Raw genomic sequence first — 22374 nt, forward strand, 5'->3', positions numbered from 1 at the left:
TAGAATAAATCCCACTTGGTCTTAATGAATGATCTTTATGATGTATTTTTGGATTCACTTTGCTAACATTTCATTGAGGATTTTTGCATCTATCCTTGTCAGGGAAATCGGTCTTTAATTTTCTTTTTTAATGGCATCTATGTCTGAATTTGCTATTAGAATGATGCTGTTCTCAAATAATGAGTTTGGAAGTATTCCCTCCTCATCTACTTTTTGAAAACTTTAAGAAGGATGGATATTAGCTCTTCTTTAAATGTTTGGTAGCATTCAGCTGTGAAGCCATCTGGTCCTGGATTTTACTCTTTTTGGAGTTTTTTGATTATTGATTTGATTTCATTGCTGGTAATTTGTCTGTTCAGATTTTCTATTTCTTCCTGAGTCAGTCTTGGAAGATTGTATTGTTCTAGGAAGTTGTCCATTTTTTCTAATTTATCCAATTTATTGGCACATAATTTTTCAGAGTATTCTTGAATAATTCTTTGTATTTCTGCAGTATCCATGGAGCATATGGTATGTCCATTTTTAGTTTTGGGGAAACCCCCATAGTGCTTTTCATAGTGACTGCACCAATTTACATTCCAACCAGCACTATACAAGGGGTCCCTTTTCTCCACCTCTCTTCCAACAGTTTTTATTGGGGTTTTTTTTATTCTATCCATTCTGACTAGTGTGAGGTGATACCTCATTCTGTTTTTGACTTGCATTTCCCTAATGATTAGATATGTTGAATATCTTTTCACATGTCTGTTGGTCATCTGTAGCTTTTCTTTGGAAAAACTGTCTATTAATGCCCATTTTAAAATCAGATTATCTTTTGTTTTGGTGTTGAGTTGTATGAGTTCTTTATGTATTTTGGATTTGGTATATTAGACCCTTAGCAGATTTGTCATTTGAAAATATTTTCTCCCATACAGTACATAGCCTTTTTGTTTTGTTGTTGGTTTTCTTTGCTGTGCAGAAGCTTTTTAGTTTGATGTGGTACTACTTGTTTATTTTTGCTTTTGTTACCCTTGTCTGGGGAAATGTATCCAGAGAAAAATCACTAATTCTGATGTTCAAGGATGTAGTGTCTGTGTTTTCTCCTAGGAATTTTATGATTTCAGGTCTTAATTTTAGGTCTTTAATGAATTTTGAGTTTATTTTTGTGTATAGCATAAAATAGTGATCCAATTTCATTCTCTGACACATAGCTGTCCAGTTTTCCCAACACCATTTATTGAAGAAACTGTCTTCTCCATTTGTATATTCTTGCCTCCTTTGTCATATATGAATTGACCATATAGGCATGGCTAAACTTTTGGGCTTTCTCTTCTGTTCCATTAATCTATGTCTATCTTTGTGCCACTACCATACTGTTTTGATTAATATAGCTTTATAGTATAGTTTGAAATCAAGGAACATGATTCCTCCAGCTTTGCCCCTGTTTCTCCAGGTTGCTTTGGCTATTCAGAGTTTTTTGTGGACCCATACAAATTTTAGGATTATTTTGCTCTAGTTTTGTGAAAAATATTGGTATTTTGATAGTAACTGCATTGAATCTGTAGATTGCTTTGGGTGTATGCCAATTTTAACAATATTAATTCTTCCTATCCTTGAGCATGGAATAGGTTTCCATTTATTTGCATCATGTTCAATTTCTTTTATCAATGTCTTAGTTTTCAGAGTATAGGTTTTCATGTCTTTGGTTAGATTTATTTCTCAGCTTCTTATTCTTTTTGATGTAATTGCAAATGGGATTGTTTTCTTAATTTCTCTTTCTGCTAGTTCATTATTTATATATAGAAATACAACAGATTTATGTACATTGATTTTGTATCCTGTGAATTTCTTCAATAATATATCTTAACAGAATCTTCTGCCACTAGTGATAACTCAAAAACCAGAGAAATGAGGGAATAACTGGGGACTCTCTGGCAGAGCCTCAAATTTGAAGCCTGAGGATCAGTCAGCCCACAGATGTTTGGTTGAGTGGTTTAATATTTTTAAAACTTTTTAATTTGAATTGCTATAATTACAAATACAGGAGAGTTTAAAGTAATAATAAGAGACTATTAAATGTCACTACGGCAGTAAATTTGAAAACCTAGGAAAAACAGATTTCTTGCAAAATGAAACATATCAAAATCAACATAGACAAAGTGGAAAATTTAAAGAAATCAACTACTACAGAAGAGATTATATGGGTAATTAAATGTGTTGTTAAACAGCATCAGGATGAAATGGCAGCACAGTTAAATTTTATCTAACTTTTAAGACAGATAATGACATTAGTCAAATCCTTGCTACTCAGAGTGTGATCCTTGGACCCACAGCATCAGCACCACTGAGAGCTTGTTGGACATGCAGAATCTCAGGTCCTCACCCAGGATTAGTAAATCAGATTCAGCATTTTAACAAAATATCTAGGTGACTTGCCTGTATGTGAGTGCTTAAGGAGCACTGGGCCAAGGCAGTGTCTCAACCTTGGCTGAATATTGGAATTATCTGATGAGTTTGTTTTTTTTTGAGAGGGCAACTCTCATATTTATTGATCAAATGGTTTTTAACAACTATAAAATTCTGTATAGGGGACTCAATGCACAATCATTAATCAACCCCAAGTCTAGTTCTCAACAGTCTCCAATCTTCTGAAGCATAACGAACAAGTTCTTACATGGTAAACAAATTCTTACATAGTGAATAAGTTCTTACGTGGTGAACAGTGCAAAGGCAGTCATCACAGAAATTTTTGGTTTTGATCACACATTATGAACTATAAACAATCAGGTCAAATATGAATATTCATTTGATTTTTATACTTGATTTATATGTGAATCCCACATTTCTCCTTTATTATTATTGTTATTATTATTATTTTTTAATAAAATGCTGAAGTGGTAGGTAGATGCAAGATAAGGTAGAAAACATAGTTTAGTGCTGTAAGAGGTGTGTGCCTATAGACTAAATATTAATCCAAGCTAGACAAGGGCAACAAAACATCCACGGATGCAGAAGATTTCTCTCAAAACGGGGGCGGGGGGGTTCTAAGCCTCACCTCTGTTGATTCCCAATTTCTCACCTGATGGCCCCCCTGCAACTGTGCCTGTCTTAGGTCATTCCTCCCTTGAGGAATCTTACCCATCTCTGGCTAACCAGTCATCTTCCAGGGCAATACAGGGAAATGTAAAGTTGGTAAGTGAGAGAGAAGTAATATTGTTTGAAAAGGTTAGCTTTTTACTTCTTTGCAGATTTATGCCCTGTGGCTTCTATGCCCAGCATTTGTCTTGAGGTATCTTTACCACTTGGAAGAATTATGATACTCGGTAATTTCGTTATAAGGCATGAATTATACTTAAGGGTTGTAAGTAGGAAGGAAGAAGAAAAGCTATAGAAGTAGCAGACGGAAGAAAACATGGGAAGATTGATTATTTCTTTGACATATCTTCTTATAGAGTAACATAAGTATGTACAGGTTTTAAACCACTAATTAAATTGCATACACACATTAACATAATAGGAATACAGCTACATAACCAAAGCAGACCTACAATTTCCAGCCATCTCCAGTGAAACCAAGAAAACCAGTTAGGCACCCTAGGCATTTGTGAAAACTTATCAATGATATGATGGATATTGTCTAACTGAATTTGAATAGTTTGAGAAAAATCAGACAAATTAAAACAACACATTCCTGGAAACTGTTCACATCCCATATGTTCTTTTAACAGTAGGTAGTCTGTAGTCTCAAGATTTTGGAGTGCTGCAACTTGCACTTCTCCTAATTCTTGGTTTACTTCTGACAGTATAGATCGAGTCAAATTTGTTCTTTTACTGTATGCACAGGCCAGTTTAGATATCTCCTTCTTCATTCCAATGGCAAGTCCAGGAACCGGTGGGATGAACACAGCTACAACTGCAACAGCGCCAGGATCTTTGTTGAAGTTTTTTGATGTTCATCTTCTGGAATGACTCTTCCAGAGAATGTTGATGTTGGAAGTTCTTCTTCATATCGTATCTTAATTCGTTTTCTGGGTAGCCAAATTAGTCTTTGATCCTCTGTATAAACACAAACAAACCCTTTGCCCACACTTTGATATGCCCTTTATATCATTGTGAAGAACTTATTGGAGATCACCACAAAGGAACTGCTTTTTTTTTTTTTTAAGAGAAAGGAATATTATCAGAAAAATGTATTCCATAGCTGATCATCTGACACCCTTTAAATGATCAAAATTAAGGATATTTAAAGCATGCTTTAATCGTTGATTTACAGATAGTTTTATCCTATCAGGGAGTAATCCCCCTTTTCTTTCCTTTTTTTTTTTTTTTGTTATCATTAATCTACAATTACATGAAGAATATTATGTTTACTAGGCTCTCTCCTATACCAGGTCCCCCTTCCAAACCTCTTTACAGTCACTGTCCATCAGCATAGCAAAATGTTGTAGAATCACTACTTGTCTTCCCTGCGTTGTACAGCCCTCCCCTTTCTCCCACCCCCCCTCATTTATCTGAGGAGTTTTAAAAACTACTGGTATTTGATTGACACCTAGAGAGTCTGATTTAATTAATTAGGTGCCTTGCTTGGGCATCTGTATTTAAAAGTACTCCCCAGATGATTAAGAATCAGAAATTTAAACAGGGTCATAGAAAAACCTGGAAAGCTTTAAGAAATAAAACCGACAAAGAATGTAAGCCCCCCAAAAAGCTATAGACCTATTTCATTTATAATTAAAAAGTAAAATGTGGTAAAGACAAAAAATAATACAATAAAACCAAGCAGTTTCCTTCAGGAAATCTGCAGTAGTGTGCTGGTTTAACAACCAGTTCTCTGGGAAATATTTTTCAGAAAGACCTGATTTGTAGCATTTGTCAGTTTCTGTAGTGTAAATACTCTCACTACAACTAATTTTCAGCATAGTTCATTTTAAGCTACTTTTGCTCCTAGCAAAGAATGGTGAGGAGCTATCAACATGACCTCAACCAGCTTGAAAACTAGACAATTGGTTCTCATAAGCTGCTCAGAGGCAGCCACCTTGCATCATGAGAGGTTGATTCAAAATTAGGAAATCCACCAATGAGTCCATTCCGTCAATACCTTTAAGAAGAGATAACACAGTGTCTACTGCAGGTGCATTAGGGAGGGATGGCTCAGGGGGCTTCATCTCCCCTTTGGCACAGCCATCAGCCCCATGTGCTGCCTCTCACCCAGCTAGCTTCTTGCCTTTCCCTGACCTACTGGTCGCCAAAGGCATGTGACTTTGCTGCCAGGTCAGCCTGTCCCAGACTGGCTGGAGCCACTGTAGCCCTGTGGTCCTGGAAAGGCCTGGACTTAGTCAGGGCCTTTGGAGATGGAGGAGGAAGACGTTACCAGTGTCTCTTCATTTTCAGTAGGCAGAGTTGGCAGGGCAAAGTGGGCCGCTTCCTTAATCTATGAATATCCTGCTTCAGACAAGTTTGCCCTTTTTGAAGCCTGACAGAAACGGAAGAGAAGGCAGGGCCCGCCTAACGTGCCGGGGAAACTGGGTGTGTTTCCTGCTCCTGGCTTGCCTTCATGTCCCCAGGGCCCCTCATGTGTGCTTGTTTCCTAACTTCCTTGACTTAATCATGCCAGTCCCTCCTTCTGGAACTAATGCACCTCTGGTATCTTTCCAGTAAATTCCCATTTTGTCTAGATATCCAGAGTCCATTTCATTGCTACTAAACTCTTCCTGAACAATACCATTCCTCTTACCCAAGAGGACTGAGGATGGGAATCTGAACCGGCATTCGCATCAGCTGTGACAACCATCGCCAAATACATTCGTTTTCTATGCCGTTGTGACGGGACCCTGTGGCTGCGGGGTCATCAGCAGCTTCCAGGTGTGCCAGCTTTTCAGGGCCACCCGGTTGTCTCAGGGATTCCGGAGAGCTTCTGGGAGAACTGTGCTGTGCAGAGCCACTGTCTTTTGAGAGGTTGTGCTCCCGGGAGAGCTTCCTGACGGCCTGTACGCTCCTCCTCCAGGCGCTACTCCCTCCACCTTGCAGGAACAATGCACCCTCGTCTTCTAGCAACAAATGGTGAGAAACTGGCGGAGGTTCTAGTACCTGAGCTTGTTTGCTCTCTGTGGGACAGATTTTGTTTATTCACCTAACAAGTAATTGTTGACACTGATTACAGCCATTTGTGCTGGAGGTAGAGCAGAGAACCAGACAAATGCAAACCTCTGAGCCCTGTGTTCCATCAGGGGAAGGGAAAAGCACAAGAACAGCCCTAAAAAAATAAAGCAATAAAGTGACTTTAGGTATTGGGATTGTTTTCTTAATTTCTCTTTCACTTAATTTCATAAGTGACAAGGAGAAACTAGGGGTGTAGAAGAAGAGGGAGGGAGAGCTCCTCAGCTCAGAGTCAGGGAGGGACACTGGGGAGAAGAGCCAGCCCGTGAAGAGCAGGGGGAGCATCCGGACAGCTGAAACAGCAGGTGCGGTGCGGGGAGCAGGGCACGGGCTTGGAGTGTCCCGGGGCCGAGCGAGGGCCGGCGCCGCGGGAGCACAGCCAGCAGGGAGGCGATGGCAAGGTGGGCAAGGGCTGGAGCTGGCTACCAGCACCACAGCATTGAGATGTTTTAATTCCGATGGAGACAGGGATGGGAAGTGTTAAGTGCGGAGGTTCATGAGGTCTGACTCATGGTTGGGAAAGGCCCCTGTGGCCGCGCTGTGGGGAATGACTGCGATGAGGCAATTGGGAGAGCAGGAGACAGGTCCAGAGGCTGCTGCTCAGGCCAGAGGCGAGGGCGGCTGTAAGCCATCTGGCGAGGCCGGGAGGAGCTTAGTCATCCGTGGGCATTCCTCAAAGACCTCTCCACAGTCAGACCTGCTGCTGCAGCCCAGAAACACAGCAATTACTTGCTAGAAAAAAAAACATGTACTTATGCTGAAACCATAGTAATTACAGGGCAACTCCTCTTCACGCCTTCCCTGCTAACTCCCGATGGCCCTACTAGTGAGTGATCTGCCCAGCTGACTTGTTCTCGCACTAGGATATGCCCGAAGCCCTCAAGGCACCCCCACCCCAGTGTGGTAGACCTCCATGACCAGCTTGTTATTACAGTGTCAGAGGTGTAGGGGTCTGATTGATTTTGGAAAATGTTTCACATATTGTAAATTATTTGATTACTTTGACATAGTTTAGCTATTTGTCTCAAATCCTTTATCATTCAGGAAGAAAGTACTCACCCATTCCTTTGCCCATTTATTCAGTCAGTCAGTCAACAGACATTTGTTGAATCCCTGCTACCTGCAGCCCCATGCTGGGTAGGAGCTGGAGGTACTGCAGTGCAGAATCCACCCCAGTGGGGAGTGGCCCAATGCTCCTCATTAGGCACCAACTGCACCCAGGTTTCCAGATCACAGAACTAGACATTATCTATCTCTCTCTCTGTATCTGTAGAAGGAAGGAAACAAAAATTCACATTTATTGGTTATTTACCCTGTGACAAGTACTCTGTGAGATGATTCTGCAGACCTTTCATTTAGTTCTCACAACATCCTGGAAAATAGATAATATTGTTCCCATTTTTACAGATAAATATATTGAGGCCAGGAGCCAGACATGATGGGGTGGAAAGAGAATAAAGCCAGTAAAGTCCACTAAAAGAGACTCAAAGAGTTAAACAGATAAAACTAAAGGGCCAGAAAGGACTCACAGAGTTAATTAGTTCATTAGTTGAAGTTTCAAAGGCCAGGAGTGACTTGGAATGTCCTGACATTCCCTAGATGAAACAATTCCCCAGATAAAGAAAAATATCAGAGGGCAGCCCATGTTGTCATTGTACCAATAAGATCAGGCCTCCAAGGCCAAAGACTGTCAGTCAAGGACTTCTCTGCCCAAGAGGTAGAGCAGGGAAACAGGACAAGGGTCATGCCATTGTAAAATAATGCAGCCTGCAGGGGGTGGGGGGGAGCCAGCATATTCTTTACCTTAATCTATATGCTGCTCTTCCTCTTCTTCCAGCTCCTTAATCAGTTAAGCAACTTTGTAACTAGGGCAGGAGATAGACCTCTGAAGTGTAAGTGAACCTACATGGATAAAGAATGCTGAGATCTGGACCAACGCAGTCATTTAAATAACCCTACTCTTTATTTTTGATGCTTCAATCACATGGTTTATTAAATAAATGTAAAACACACACACTAAAAAGCAGAGGGAAAGAGTTGAGTGTAAATTAACACAAGTACAAGTAGGTGAAAGGACTATATTACCTAAATCCTAGGTTATGCAATGTTCATGTACCTTGTTTTTCTCTCTGCCACATCAGCTATCCTTGCAGATGGTCTGGTTACTGTAAGATAAATTCTAGCTGAAATAAGCAGGCAAAGAGAGGCAACAAAGGGCCAGGTAATTTATTTGAATGCTCCCAGGCAAGGTTCCGCAGCCTGGCTGTCACAGGCTGGGGAAGTTATGCGAAAGTAAACAGGCAGGGAGTTTTTAAAGTTAGGGGGAGGCAGAGCTTAGATTTACAGCGGTGCAAGGATTGGCTAGCCTAAGGCACATTTTTCAGGTTGGGAGCGGGTAGCAGCTGGTGACTTTGACACTCATCAGTGTCTGACGTGATCACCCCTCCCCCTAGTGCCTTCAACCTTACATTTCAGCCTTTTGGTCATAATGAGCGACGACTTGATCAGGCTACTTCTGGCTGACAAGGGGCATCGTGGGGGGGGGGGGGGTTCGTAGCATGTAGTTATATTGCTCTGACTGCAAGTATCTCACCCTGCCTTTTTTAGAGGCTTTCACTTCACTCTGTCTAAGCTTATGGTTTCTGTCTCATTTTCTCTTCTACAGATAGAGACTAGCTACTGCCAGGGAAAAGAGGCGACGACCGCTCTGGCTGCTTCATGCTGATAAGGGGCGCAGTAAAGGGTGCAGCTAGGTCTCTATCACTGGTCAGTTGAGAGGGCTTCAGAAAGTTGGTGCTTTTATTCTGGAAGGACAAATTTGATGAGATTAAGAATGCATGCTGAATATGAGAACTAGAAATATGAAGAGTTTAGAGAATTATAGCCAGGTATTATGGGGAAATTAAAATTCTGGATTGAGTTTATATCTCAATGAATAGTATTAGGATTTAGTATAGATAAGACTGCATTATTGAAACAATACTTTTTTCTAAAATCAACCTTATTTTTATTAGAAGTAGCTAGATTAAGAAAATAATTAACACTTGGCTTTATTATTTGCATAAGTGTAGCAAGAAGAGCAATTGATTACATAGGCTCTTTTAAATGTGCTTTGCTGGAACTTTTTGTAAGGAATTTCAGATTGAAATTTTAAAGGCCTCTCAAGGCCAGAAAGCCAAGTAAGATTTGCCATCAGGTTGTGCCTGCAGTACCTGTAGATTTGGGTGAATTCTTTTCTTCTTGAGGTTCCCAAGACATTCTTGAAGTTCCTGCACCTGCCAGGAAGTGACCTTCTTTACTCACCTGGTAAGGCTGCTGGGGACTCTGTAAGCAAGGTACCAGGCTAGTTCTTCTAAGGGGCTTTGTTGGCTGTATAAAGTCAATCTTAGTTCCTTAAAGCTGTCTGTTCATATCTGAGTTTACACACGTGTCTCTCAAGTATGACGTTCCAGTCAAAGCTTTGGTAATATAACTAGTGTTTTTAATTGGTCCTCTTACAAGGAAAGCAGATTCTTATTGAACTTGTGCAAATAAATATACTGCCATGAAATATGAAAATAGTCACTGAGAGTATTTAAATTCTGGAGGGATCAGGTAGAGAGAAAGATAAAGTTTCAATTCTGCTTATAAAGGCAGTCATTTACTAAACTGTTGTTAGCTTAATAAAAAAAACCTTAAAACACTTTATGAATAACATTTGAAACAAAAAGTCACAAAATCATTTTCTTTAGTTTACTTAATCTTATGTAACTAATACTTGTTCTGCTGAAATCTAGTTTTTTACTAGTTTAGGAGTAATAAAACTGAGTATAGATGACAAAAGACTTACAAATGATAATGGTTAAAGATCTGATGAGAGCTCACTGTAAGACAGTTGTCATAAGGAAATTTAGATCTTTCTGGAATACAAAACATTCAGTAACCAAGTTTAGCATCATTCTCTGTGACAGTGCCTTCTAGGTAATTAAGCAGGTAAATAAGTCAAATTAGCCAAATATTTTCCTCAGTGAGAAGAAATTCTTCTGACATGTTCTAGGGGCCCTTTGGAAAATATCAGAGTGAACTAGAGGTAAAAAGTACTTTTTTGAATTTGATTTTGGGAAGCTGTTAAAAGTTTTAACACACTTGCTTAAATAGGATTATAGGTTGCTATAAAGCAATACTTATCTATTTAACCAGAATGACAACAAAATACCTTAAAGGCAAATAAAGAAGATTATACAGTTGTTAGCAAACTTTAGCTTTTAGTCTTTTTAATATTAAGATCTCATTTTCTTAAATATTCTGACAACTCATTGAGACTTTAAGCTTGAGAAACTGCTTTGATAAAACAATTAGAGAACTCATTGCAATCTTTTAATATTAAGACCAGATTAACAGTTAAGAAAACTTTGTTTTTTTAACTGAAAACAAAATTTTAATTTTTCTGTGTTCTTGATACTGGGATTTATTTGCTACACTTATTTTTAACTATGCTAGGTTATTTACAAGACCTTTACTGAATATTAGACAAAGCCAAGCTTTTAGGCATTTATTCTTAAAAGATTTAGCAGGTAACATCAACTTACATGACATTAGGTAAACTTAGGCAGCTGATAACAAGCACATACCTGCCTCAGCCAAATTCAAATTAGCATTAATGCTTAACATTTTTTTATCAGATTTCCTGGAAGTTTTAGAATACCTAATTTTCACAAGCACTTGTTTTTAAATCAATTTTTATTAATACCATCCGGAGGTAGGAAATATTTCTCATTTATACACATAGACACACAAACATACAAATTGAGACACAACAACTACAGTCAGCAACACTTTTTACACAAAACCATATACACAGATAGACAAACTGATATAAAGACTTGAGTTACTGATATCTAATTGCTTTGTTTTTCTTCAGCTTCTTGTTTGTGGCTTCTGGAACTAGAGGGTGGGAGGAGCATGTTCTCGTGGGGGAAGAGGGTGGTGAAGGCAGAAGGAGAGGGGGAGGGGTGGTGCAGCCACTGGAAGAGGAGAGCAGGATAATGGCATGGTTGAGAATGTAGGACTTTAAGATGGCGGCGACACGTGTGAAGACAAAGGACTTAAAGATGGTGGTGGAGAGGGGGGGAGGGGATTGCGAGCTGAGGGAGGTGGGTGCCTGAGGTTTTCTGGCGGATCTGAAAAGGATGTAAGGGCAGAGTAAGAGGCTGACAATCTTTAACTGGATATCGGGCCAGGAGAACCTGAGTCATTGAACAGTTAGCATAGAGGTCTGGGCGGGAGTGCAAAGTCCAAAAAGCCTGCATATATGAGATTTCACTCTACTCTCCGCTCCAGTGGCAATAATTAGTTAAGTTGGTGAGGAGGCCAAAATCGAAAGTTCCCTCAGAGGGCCAGCGAGATTGATTGTCCATGGGATACTGAGGCCCAGCCTCAGAGCAAAGAAAGACTAGCTTCCGTTTGCAAATTTCCCAGGACAAACATAGAGTAGCCAAATTAGAAATGAGACACTGCAGCAAGGTCTGAACCTCTGCTTTTGAGGGCTGGTTCCCCATGTCTGCACCACTTCCCAACTAATTCTGCTGAAAGGAGCGCCCAGCGTCCCAAGTGCACCAAGTCAGGGGAGACAGCCTGGGAGCCTGGGTGAGGGACGTCTCCCACACCACAGGGCCAGGGGCAGGTATCCCGGATACTCACAACAGATGGGCTGAATACCCAGACCTGGACGTACGCACAATTTCTAATGGACCAGGTGAAACGGAGTTAGGAAGGGAACCATACCGGGGGAAACTGAGGGACTCACCAGAAAATAGTCCATGCAGTGGAGAGCAGGCTGAAGTACCGGGTCGGGGAAGGAGGGGACGGGGCCACCAGTGGCCCATTGGGGCCCTGGGCTCACACTCTTTCCCGGGATTTCTGCACCAAATGTAAGATAAATTCTAGCTAAAATAAGCAGGCAAAGAGAGGCAACAAAGGGCCAGGTAATTTATTTGAATGCCCCCAGGCAAGGTTCCACAGCCTGGCTGTCACAGGCTGGGGAAGTTATGCGAAAGTAGACAGGTAGTGACTTTTTAAAGAAGGTAGGGGAGGGCAGAGCTTAGATTTACAGTGGTGCGAGGACTGGCTAGCCTAAGGCACATTTTTCAGGTTGGGAGGGGGTAGCAGCTGGGGACTTTGGCACGTCAGTGTAACGTGCTCACCCCTCCCCCCAGTGCCTTCAACCCTACAGTTACAAAGACTAGAAGCGAGGTTTGAGCAAGGTGCCCAATAAATGGAAAGTACTCATGGCTAATTCACTCTATTAAAGTGCCTGGTTTAGATAATGTTAGCTCAATAAAGGTATAACTAGGAAGTCATGGTAACATGAAAGATTTTGAAGGGAAAAATATCAAAAAAACATTCTACAGATAGCAGCTCAATGTAGAAAAATCTATAGGTCATGTGGTCTTTTTTTATTAAATAAACTTTGTTTTATAGAGCAGTTTTAGGTTCACAGAAAAACAAAGTGGACAATACAGAGGGCTCCCAAATTCTTAACTCCCTACAACCTCTTGTGCATGGCCACCAATATTATCAACTTCTGTCACCAGAGTGGTACATTTATTACATTTGATGAACTTGAATTGACACATAGTTATCACCTGAAGTTCATAGAACTACATCAGGGTCCTTTTGATATATATTCTATGAATTTTTATAAATGTATAATGACATATAGCCACCTAATATTACAGTATCATACAGAGTAGTTTCACTGTTCTAAAAATCCTCTGTGCTTTGTCTATACATTCCTCTCTTCCCCATCCTTAGCAACCACTGGTCTTTTTACTGTCTTTGTAGTTTTGTCTTTTTTGAGAATGTCATATAGTTGGAGTTATACAATATGTAGACTTTTCAGATTAGCTCCTTTCACTTATTAATATGCACTTAAGGTTCTTCCATGTCTTTTCATGGATAGCTCATTTCTTTTTAGCACCAAATACTATTCCATTGTTTGGGCATACCACAGTTTATTTATCCATTTAATTACTGAAGGACATCTTGGTGACTTCCCTGTTTTGACAATTATGAATAAATCTGCTGTAAACATCCTTGTGCAAGTTTCTGTGTGGACATAAGTTTTTTACTTCTTTGTAAATACCAAGGAATGCACTGGATTGTATGGTAAGACTATCTATCTGGTTTTGTAAGAAACTGCAAAATTGTCCTTCAAAGAGCTTTCACCATTTTGTGTTCACCCCACATACTTGTTAGCATTTGCTGTTGTTGGTGTTTTGGATTTTGGTCACTCTAATAAGAGTATAGTGATACCTCATTGTTTTGATTTATTATTCCCTGATGACATAAGATGTGCAGCATCTTTTCATATGCTTATTTGCCATGTGTTTATCTTCTTTGGTGAGGTTCAAGAGTTTGGCCCATTTTTCAGTTGGGATGTTTGTTTTCTTATTGTTGAATTTTAGGAGTTCTTTGTATTTTTGGATAATAGTCTTTTATCATATGGGTCCTTTGCAAATGTCTTCTCATGCATTTATTGAATATTATACCATTTCTACTGTCAGTACTTTGGTTTGATCCTCATCTCTAAACTGAATTATTGCTAAATGGTCTTTCTCCTCCCAATCCTTCATCAGTTTATCTCCATATTGATAATGTTACTCTCCTGTTTAACTCTTAGTGTAATCAGGAAAAGCAGTCATAACCATTCATCATTTTTCTTTTTGTATTTTTAAGTCATTGTAGGAGTAATTTATGAAAGTAAAGATAAAGGAATAGTTAAAAAATAACATTATTAGAAACTTTAACAAGTGCTTAGACATAACAGAATCTCTTTGTTTCAAGTAAATATTCATATGCAAATATCATAAGACCAAAGAGTTGTGTTGCCTATCTTTTCAGCAGCAATGAGATGGGTAGACAAGGTTAAACTTGTTGTTACAAAATATTGTGTGATGAAACCCTTGTTGGATTTTCCCAGAGGAGGACGCCGCCCCAAATCACTCATGAAAGGCATCTCTTGATGCAATAAGCAAGAGGAATTTATTCAGGAACCAGCTAGCTGGGGTCCAAGTTAGCCCGAAGCAGCGGGTCTCAACAAGGACCCTGAGCACACAAAGCCAGAAGGTTTTATAGCATTTTCAAAGGGGGCAACATTTTCCACAATCACAATACAGTGTTTTTTCATAGACACATAAATCTTTGCCTGGGGCCACATCCTGGGGTCTGGTTAGATAAGATTACCTTCGGAATGTTTAGGGTGGTTCTAGTAAGATAAGCTTGGTGTGTATGATTAACTGATTTGAGGTCAGCTAATTAAAGGTCACTACATTTAACACTGGCTGACAAACTTGTTTTTCAAGATTCTAATAATTTTCCTCCTTCTAGGTTAGGGGGTGATATTTAAGCCTTTAAGATGGCTGTACTTATGCTAACTTTTGATTCTTCAGATCCTACACCCTTCCTGCTGAATAATTAACTGGATGAGAATACCGTGGTTCCTTCCTGTTCTTACATATGCATAGATCACATGTCAGTTCTTGAATATGAGAACTTCTATCTGGGATATAGCTATCTGAAGCTTTACAGTATGAGAGTTTATTTAACACCATCCAATGTCACCATTGCCCCTAGGATTGGAGTGGTTCTGTCTCTTTTCATTTGTCTTCTTGTTCATTTAATAATTGTGAAACATCTTCCTTCATTAATTTCCTTCCCTTTGCCATTATGGGTAGAAAATGAAAAATTTTCAATTCCAACACTGTTTAATGAAAGCTAAAAACAGACTACAAATAAGGTGTCCTCAATTTTGTTTTTTTATGGGAAGGCAGTGCAATACTTTGAGCAACACAATAGGAAAAAGAAAGGCAATATATTTTATTATTGGATCACCCTACATGATTCCATTATTCTTATTATTTTAGTTTTCTTATTTTATTTTTTTAGCATTATTGGGAATAATTTATGGGTAATAGTGGGTAATGATGGAATGGTTTGTAGGACATTAAAATAGCTAATTGTTTCAAGATGTAGGAAAAAAATATCAGTAAGATCTCATAATATATTTTAAAATAACCCTATTCTTAAGACAAAACTTCAAAGGAATTATAAGTCACCTGTATACATCAGCCTTATGCTGACCCCCACCCAAAAGGCCCTATACAATCCCAAACCCTAAACCCTTAAGTGTGCCTCCTCTGAGGCCACAATCCCCTTTCTTTGAGTGTGCACTTTTTGCCTTAAATAAAAACTTATTGTTCAACTAATTACATTTTGTCTGCACTCTTCCAGTGGTAAGTGTCTTTGTTACTTTGCTGTTTCATTCTATTTCACAGGCTTAAGCACAAGTCTTCACTCTGTCTCTGTTCTACTCCAAATAAGTAGGGAGGAACTGAGAGCTCTGATTTGGGCTTGCAAGTTCCCATCACCTGGGTGACCCAGACAGGACTAGAGCTGTGTAATCATGCTCTTTAGTAGCCTGCCTGAAAATCTCCTTTATTGGCCTTTGGGAAGTTCTCAGAACATAATCTCACCCCATCCAGTGCTCTGCAGCTCCCTCAAATCCTGGGGTGGTAGGGGCTCAGTTCCCAAGCTGTGCAGTTTCAAGTGGACACTAGACACCAGGTGACCCTGGCTTCAGGAGATGGCAAGGGGTCTGCCCCATGCTGAGCAGGAGTTCAATGAGCATCCCTTTCCTTCCTCTGCTCTTTCTTGCTGATGCTGGGGTTCTTGTTCGGGGAGTCAAAGAATGAACTTCGCAAACACTCAAGGTAGGAGAACAAGTGAGAGGCTCTTTTATTTAGAGATGAAGTGAGAGGACAGAGCTCCCAGCTCAGGCCAGGAAGGGACAAGACAGCCCCAGGGTGGTGCATTGTCTAGGGGATTTAGAGGCAGTTGAGAGAAAAAGGGCTAGGGATGCACACCTGCTAAGTGGTCCCAAAATGTTTATCTTTGAAGAGACATTAAGTCTCTTATTAATTTTCCTGGTTATTTACAAGAAATTTACTGCTCTTATTTCCCCCCAGGACAGCAGCTTCCTTGACTGGGAGTATGTCACTCAAGAATGCCTGCTTTGCTCCCAAGGTGGGCTGAGTTATTTATTCTCTGTTTGTTAAAGAGTATGTTAAGAAACTTATTTTTTAACAAATTGGGTTTTAAAATGCAATCTTATTTTCAAGATGGAATCCTTTCTGTTTTGGGCTTGTTTGTTAAATTGCCCAGGCTGCAAATCACTTGATTGGGCTGGAGGAAAAAAAGCAGCAACTGGGTAAAGTCAGAAAAACAAGCTAGGACCCCCAGCAGGCCAGAGCAAATCTCACAATGAATTATTTTGCTTTGTTTTTTTCCAGAGGCCCTCAGCCTACTCTGTCTAAGCCCATGGTCTCTGTCTCATTACTCGCTGCTGCCTGCAAGGCAGCTGCCATTCCCTGCTACTCTGCTTTAATGAATTCCTTACTTCCTGTTCACTCTGACTTCTTGTGTTCCAAACTGAATTTCTTCCTAACAGTTAAACTATTTGTGCTATAATATAGTAAGTTAGTAGCGGAACCAGGGCTGAAACTGGTTCTGCTTCTCTCAGAAATCTACTCCACCAATAGAGAGGAAATTTAAAGTTGATCAAACTCAAAGGAAGAATTCAGTCTCTCTGTGAGGATAAGAAGGAAGTCGCATGCCCAGGATGATAAAGGCTCAACAACAATAAAAGAATCATTAAAACAATAACAAACAAAGGACATCATGGAAAAATCCAACAAGCTGTTCCACTTCACAGAGTGAGTCATCCCTAAAAAAACTTTGGAGAATGATTACAAAATGGATAAATTGTAGAATAATTGCTCATTTGAACTGATTACTGGGAGGCCCAATCCTGCAGAAGCAACACAGTTAGTATCCAGCTGCCCGGGGGACTGAGACGGGTTTCTCCTAGGACTTCTAGTTAAAGTCAACCACACGCCCTCAACTCTGAGGTCAGGAAAAGATGCCCTCTAGGTCCCAATGGCTCAACCTGGTATCTATTCCCCGGGATTTTTTGCCAGAGGGAACAAGAAGCCACAGGAGAAAGAGGACAGATTTTTTTTGAAATATCTATTTGTCTTAAACATTTGTGCAAAACCAATAACATTACTTTGATAACAAATGTTAATTTATTATGAAAGAGAGAGCCAGTTCTACATGAAATTTCAAGATAACAAGTCTGCAAGAAAGTTTCATAATTTGGGTGAGCTGCTTCAGGCTTTGTTCCCAGAATCCCAAAGATCCATGATCTTTGTGGGGTGTAAGTCTGGGGAAAGGAAATCCTGGGGCAATATACCTCTAAAATCCAAAATCAGTCAAAGGGAGAAATAAAGTTCAAAACCCGTTTATTGCTTACAAACTGCAATTTGGGGCCTTCTCTCTCTCCTGCTCCAGCATCAGTAAAAAGCAGCCCTCACCTCACCTCTAGGGTACAGATAAGCCCTCCTTGCCCAAGTAATTATCCATTGATATGGATATGAACTTCTCCCCACCCCTGAAGAATGATGCAAATGCACTAAAGCCATACTTCCACCTCTGAACGCCTATTGATATGCAGATCTCTTAAAGCCAGGTGAGATATTCTGGAAATATTACAATTTTACCCACAGGGGGAAATACTGAGACATTCCATACACATTAGCTTAAACTGTGTCAAACAAACCACTCATCTCCCACGTTCACAATCAGTCTTAACCAACATTTAACTGAACTCTTACGATGGCCTAGATAGTCTGCTGGGCCCTCAGTAAGATTAATAAGGTATTGCCCATGTAGCAGGCCCTGCTGCAAGACCACAGTAACCAAAGCAGCATGTTAACTGTGCTGCAGTAGAGGGTTATGGGCACTCGGAGGAGGAGTGATGTTACCTGGGAGGTGGGACTGGGAGAAGACTCTGCCAGGACATTTCAGCTGAGCATGCAGGACTCATGGTGGGGCCCTCGGTCCTTCCAGGCAGAGGAGGAAGGGAGCCCCCAGAAGTGCACAGGGCACATGGGGAGGCAGGGGGTTTGCTGTGACTGGAGTGTGGAGAGGACATGGAAGGCACTGACCGGCAAAGGGATTCACATCACACGAGCTTTGAATGTCATCCTGGACATCCTGGTGAGACAGGGACCGTGGGTGTAGTCAGAGTAGCGTGAAGGCCTCTGGAAAAAGACCCCTATCAAAACTCCATATTAAACACTTAAGCAAAGACAGAATCACATTAATTCTATAAAGTAAAATATCAAACGAGGAATATAAGCATTCTTCAGTGAAAATTAGTTAAAACTAAAAGCCAGTAGTAACTTAGCCTGGAATGTTTGAACATCTCCCAGATAAGAAAATACCTCAGCACAGCCCATGTCTTGTTTGTATCAATTAAATGAGGCTATTGTATAATTTACTTTCGCCTGATAAAAATCCCAGTTTATCTTTAACTTTACCCAGATGCTGCTTTTCCTCCTCCAGCCCTAATCAAGTCAGTAACTCAGCTCACCTTGAAAATGAAACAAGAACCTTGACTGATGTACTCCCAAACCAAGAAACTGCTACTCTGAGAAAGGATCAAAGCAGTAAATTTCTTATGTTAACTCTGCAAAATAGTCTGGAAAACTGATAAGAAACTTAGTGTTTCTTCAAAGATAAACATTTAGAGACCATCTGGTAGATATGCATCCCTAGCCCTTTGTCTCTCAACCACCTATAAAGCCCCTAGACAACGCACCACCCTGGGCTCTCTTGTCCCCTCCTGGCTCATGCTAGGAGCTCTCTCTGTCCTCTCACTATATCTCTCAAAGAAAGTCTCCCTGGCTCTCCTACCTTGACTGTTTGCTAAGTTCATTCTTCAACTCCGCAAACAAGAACCCCGGCACCGCTAGGGACAATAATGGTCAGGTACTGAAAGGTTTAGAACTCCTGAGAAATACAATCAAACCTGTGTTTTAGAAAGTTAATGAAGCTGGAGGGTGACTTGGAGGGAAGAAGTCCTATGATTCAGGTTTCTGGAGCCAACCATTTGTTAGGCAGGAAAATAGATATGAGTGGGGTGGAAAGAGAATAAGGTCAGTAAAGCCCCCTAGAAAGGACTCAGTTAACCAGTTAAAACTAAAAAGCCAGAAAAGACTCAGAGTTAATGAGTTAATCAGTTAAAGCTCAAAAAGTCAGGAGTAACGTGGCCTTGAATGTTTGAATATTCCCCAGATAAAGAGAAGTATCTGAGCACAGCCCATGTCTTCATTGTGCCATTGTAAGATTTACTCTAGCCTGCTAAAAGGCCCATCTATAAAGAGCATAATGAAGACAGGGGGATCCCACCTTGAAGCCAAAATTACATTTTGAAAAAACCCAGGAAGAAGTGATGCCGGGGTTCGTGTTCACGAAGCCGAAGAATGAGCTTCATAAACACTCAAGGTAGGAGAACAAGGTACAGGCTTTTATTTAGAAATAAAGTGAGAGAATAGAGCTCCTGGCTCACGCCAGGAGGGGACAAGAGAGCCCGTGGTGGTGCGTTGTCTAGGGGGTTTTATAGGCAGTTGAGGATTTTTCGAGAACATGAAAAAAACTTAGGGGTGTGGACTTGTTAAGTGGTCCCTGAGTAGTCCCTGAGTATTAAAAATTATCTTAACATTAGGAATTTCCTGCCTTGATTTCTCTTTGGGACACCGGCACTTTGGTCCAGGAGCACATCAAAAGGCTGCCTGCCCAGCCCCCGAGGTGGGCTGAGGTATTGTCTACTTGCTAAAGAATCCTGCCTCTTGAACTCCTGGGTGTTAAAATGTAATATTATCTTTTTTTTTAATTTTTGGTATCATTAATCTACAATTACATGAAGAACATTATGTTTACTAGGCTTCCCCCTTCACCGGGTCACCCCCACAAACCCCATTACAGTCTTACAGTCACTGTCCATCAGCGTAGTAAGATGCTACAGAATCCCTACTCATCTTCTCTGTGTTGTACAGCCCTCCCCGTGCCCCCCCACCCCACTACACATGCTAATCTAATTCCCCCTATTTTTTCCCCACCCTTATCCTGTAGGACCCCAACCTCCCTGAGAAATAAGTTAGCCTAAGAGTAGCCATCTTGAAGCCCAAAAAGCCATTCTGATATATGACTCAGAGGGAACAACTGAAACCAGGTAACTCCTCTGGAAAAACAAGTTAATCAATCATGACTGCTGGCAGCGCTAACCTCTCGGTTAGTTAATCATAAATGCCGACCCTACCTTGCTACACCCCCCCAGGACGTGGCACTAACCCAGAAATCGTAGGTTTGAAAAATTACTGCCTTTGTAGTATTGTTATCTTGCTATGTAGTATTGTTATCTTGTTATTACAAAACAATCTGTAACCATGGTAATCCTCTAGGGCTGAATGCCTCAGAAAATCCTATATAACCACTTAGTTGTAAGTGCTCAGGGTCCTCGTTGAGACCCGCTGCGACGGGCTGAATTGGACCCCAACTAGTTGGCTTCTGAATAAATTCCTCTTGCTTGTTGCATCAAGAAACGTCTTTGGTGAGTGATTTGGGGCGGCGCCTTCCTCAGGGGAATCCAACATTTGGGGGCTCGTCCGGGATCATGCGTTCACCCCGCTTCACTCCCGAAGTCGCTCTTGGAGGAAGAGGTAAGATAAGTGGCGCCTTGAGTTGTCTGTGTTCTGTCTTCTGTTTTTCAGTGAGACCGGTCAGAATTCTGAAAAGGGGTACCCACTGTCTGGCAGCTGTCCCGATCCCGTAAAGGGGTCGAGACTGCGGTCGGTAGACGTACTAGGAGCACCGCAGGCTGCAACCCTGGGGGGATGCCTCGGGGAGGTTGGGAGGCCAGGGACGCCTGGTAGCCTCCCGTCTGTTTTTCTGGCAAGGTGAATCTGATGAGATAGGGTTGATTTTCAGGCGCCAGGAATATCAACCCTCTGATTCCTTTCGGTTTCTGTTTGAAAATCTGAGAAAAAACAAAAAGCAGCCGCTGTGTGTCTAATCTGTGTGTGTCTCTGTTTTTTGTGTCTTTCATTTGCCTAATAATTGTTATACTGACAATGGGACAGACTCAGACAACCCCCTAAGTGTGTAAATGAATATATCTTTCTACCTCCGGATGGTATTAATGAAATTGATTTAAAGACAAGCGCTTGTGAAAATTGAGTGTTCTAAAACTTCCAGAAAACCTGATAAAAAAGTGTTAAGCATTAATGCTAATTTGAGTTTGCCTGAGGCGGGCATGTCCTGGTAGTTGTCGGCTGCCTGAGTTTACCTAGAGTCATTTGAGTCATGTTATCTGCTAAATCTTTTAAGAATAGAATGCTTAGAAGCTTGGCTTTGTCTAGTGTTCAGTGGGGGTCTTGTGAGTAGGCTAGCATAGTTGTTGCAGGTAGGTGAACTGGATAAGTGTGGCAAGTGAACACCTTTTTAACTGTGTGTTGCAGTGTGTATGCCTACCTGCAGCCTGAGAATCTTTGTAGTAACTTAAGGCCTTAGAGTTTTGTTAAGTTGAGAAGATGTGCTCTGTGTTTTCTGGGAGATTGTGCTGTGAAGCTCATGGTTGCAGAAATTGTAGAATGTGTTCGTAAGTTTGTCAGTCTAGGAAATGTTGGTTTGACAGTTTGCAGTGTCCTGCTTCTCAGTGTTCACTGGAGCTTGAAGTTTCTAATAGTTTTGAGTTCTGGTTAGAACTGCTTAAAGTGATAGGGCATTTCTCTATGCTGGAAGATGTATGTTTTAATGAGAGAAAGTGTAAAGAACGGAAATTCGTTTTGTTGAAAGTAAAAGAAAGTAACTTTGTTCTAAAGTACAGCTATTTATTTAAAGAGAGACAAAGAGAGAAAACAGCCTGGTGCCTTTTGTTGTGGAAGATCCGCTCAGCCTGTTGCTTTGGGGGGAGGGTTAAGATGTTTAGAGATAAAGTGAGATAAACCCAGTCAAGCCGCAGGCAAGCCCAGGCATAATTCTCACCGGCTTATGTGCTTGGGACCATGGGGCAAATGAAGAATAAATTACTATATTCTTACAGATATAGTCGTGCCTAGTGAAATTAAAGCAAGTGAGTCTTGATATCAAGTGCACAGCAAAATTAAAATCTCGTTTCCAGTTAAACAGTTTTCTTTAACTGTTAGTCTGCTCTTAATGTTGAAAGATCACAGCAGTTTCTCATGCTTAAAGTCTCAGTGAGTTGCCATGAAATCGTAATGTTAAAGGGACTAAAAGCTAAAGTTTGTTAACAACTGTATAACCTTTATTTGCCTTTGAAATATTTTGTTATTAAAAATG

General features: G+C 40.7%; 1 long non-coding RNA gene across 6 annotated transcripts; it reads right to left on the reverse strand.

Annotated features, from left to right (window-relative positions):
* Positions 1-2523: 2523 nt before the first annotated feature.
* On the reverse strand, positions 2524-19315 carry LOC140846559 (uncharacterized). 6 transcript variants are annotated; one of them, XR_012125774.1, is made up of 3 exons: positions 11921-19315; positions 7939-9410; positions 2524-7402 (listed from the first exon to the last, which is right to left on the reverse strand). It is a non-coding gene; the product is annotated as an uncharacterized lncRNA (long non-coding RNA). The 6 variants fall into 6 exon arrangements; XR_012125771.1 differs by having other exon boundaries at positions 7939-10034; XR_012125773.1 differs by having other exon boundaries at positions 7939-8939; positions 9348-19315.
* Positions 19316-22374: the final 3059 nt, after the last annotated feature.

Source organism: Manis javanica, chromosome 15, assembly GCF_040802235.1.
Source record: "Manis javanica isolate MJ-LG chromosome 15, MJ_LKY, whole genome shotgun sequence".
NCBI classification, from domain to species: Eukaryota; Metazoa; Chordata; class Mammalia; order Pholidota; family Manidae; genus Manis; species Manis javanica.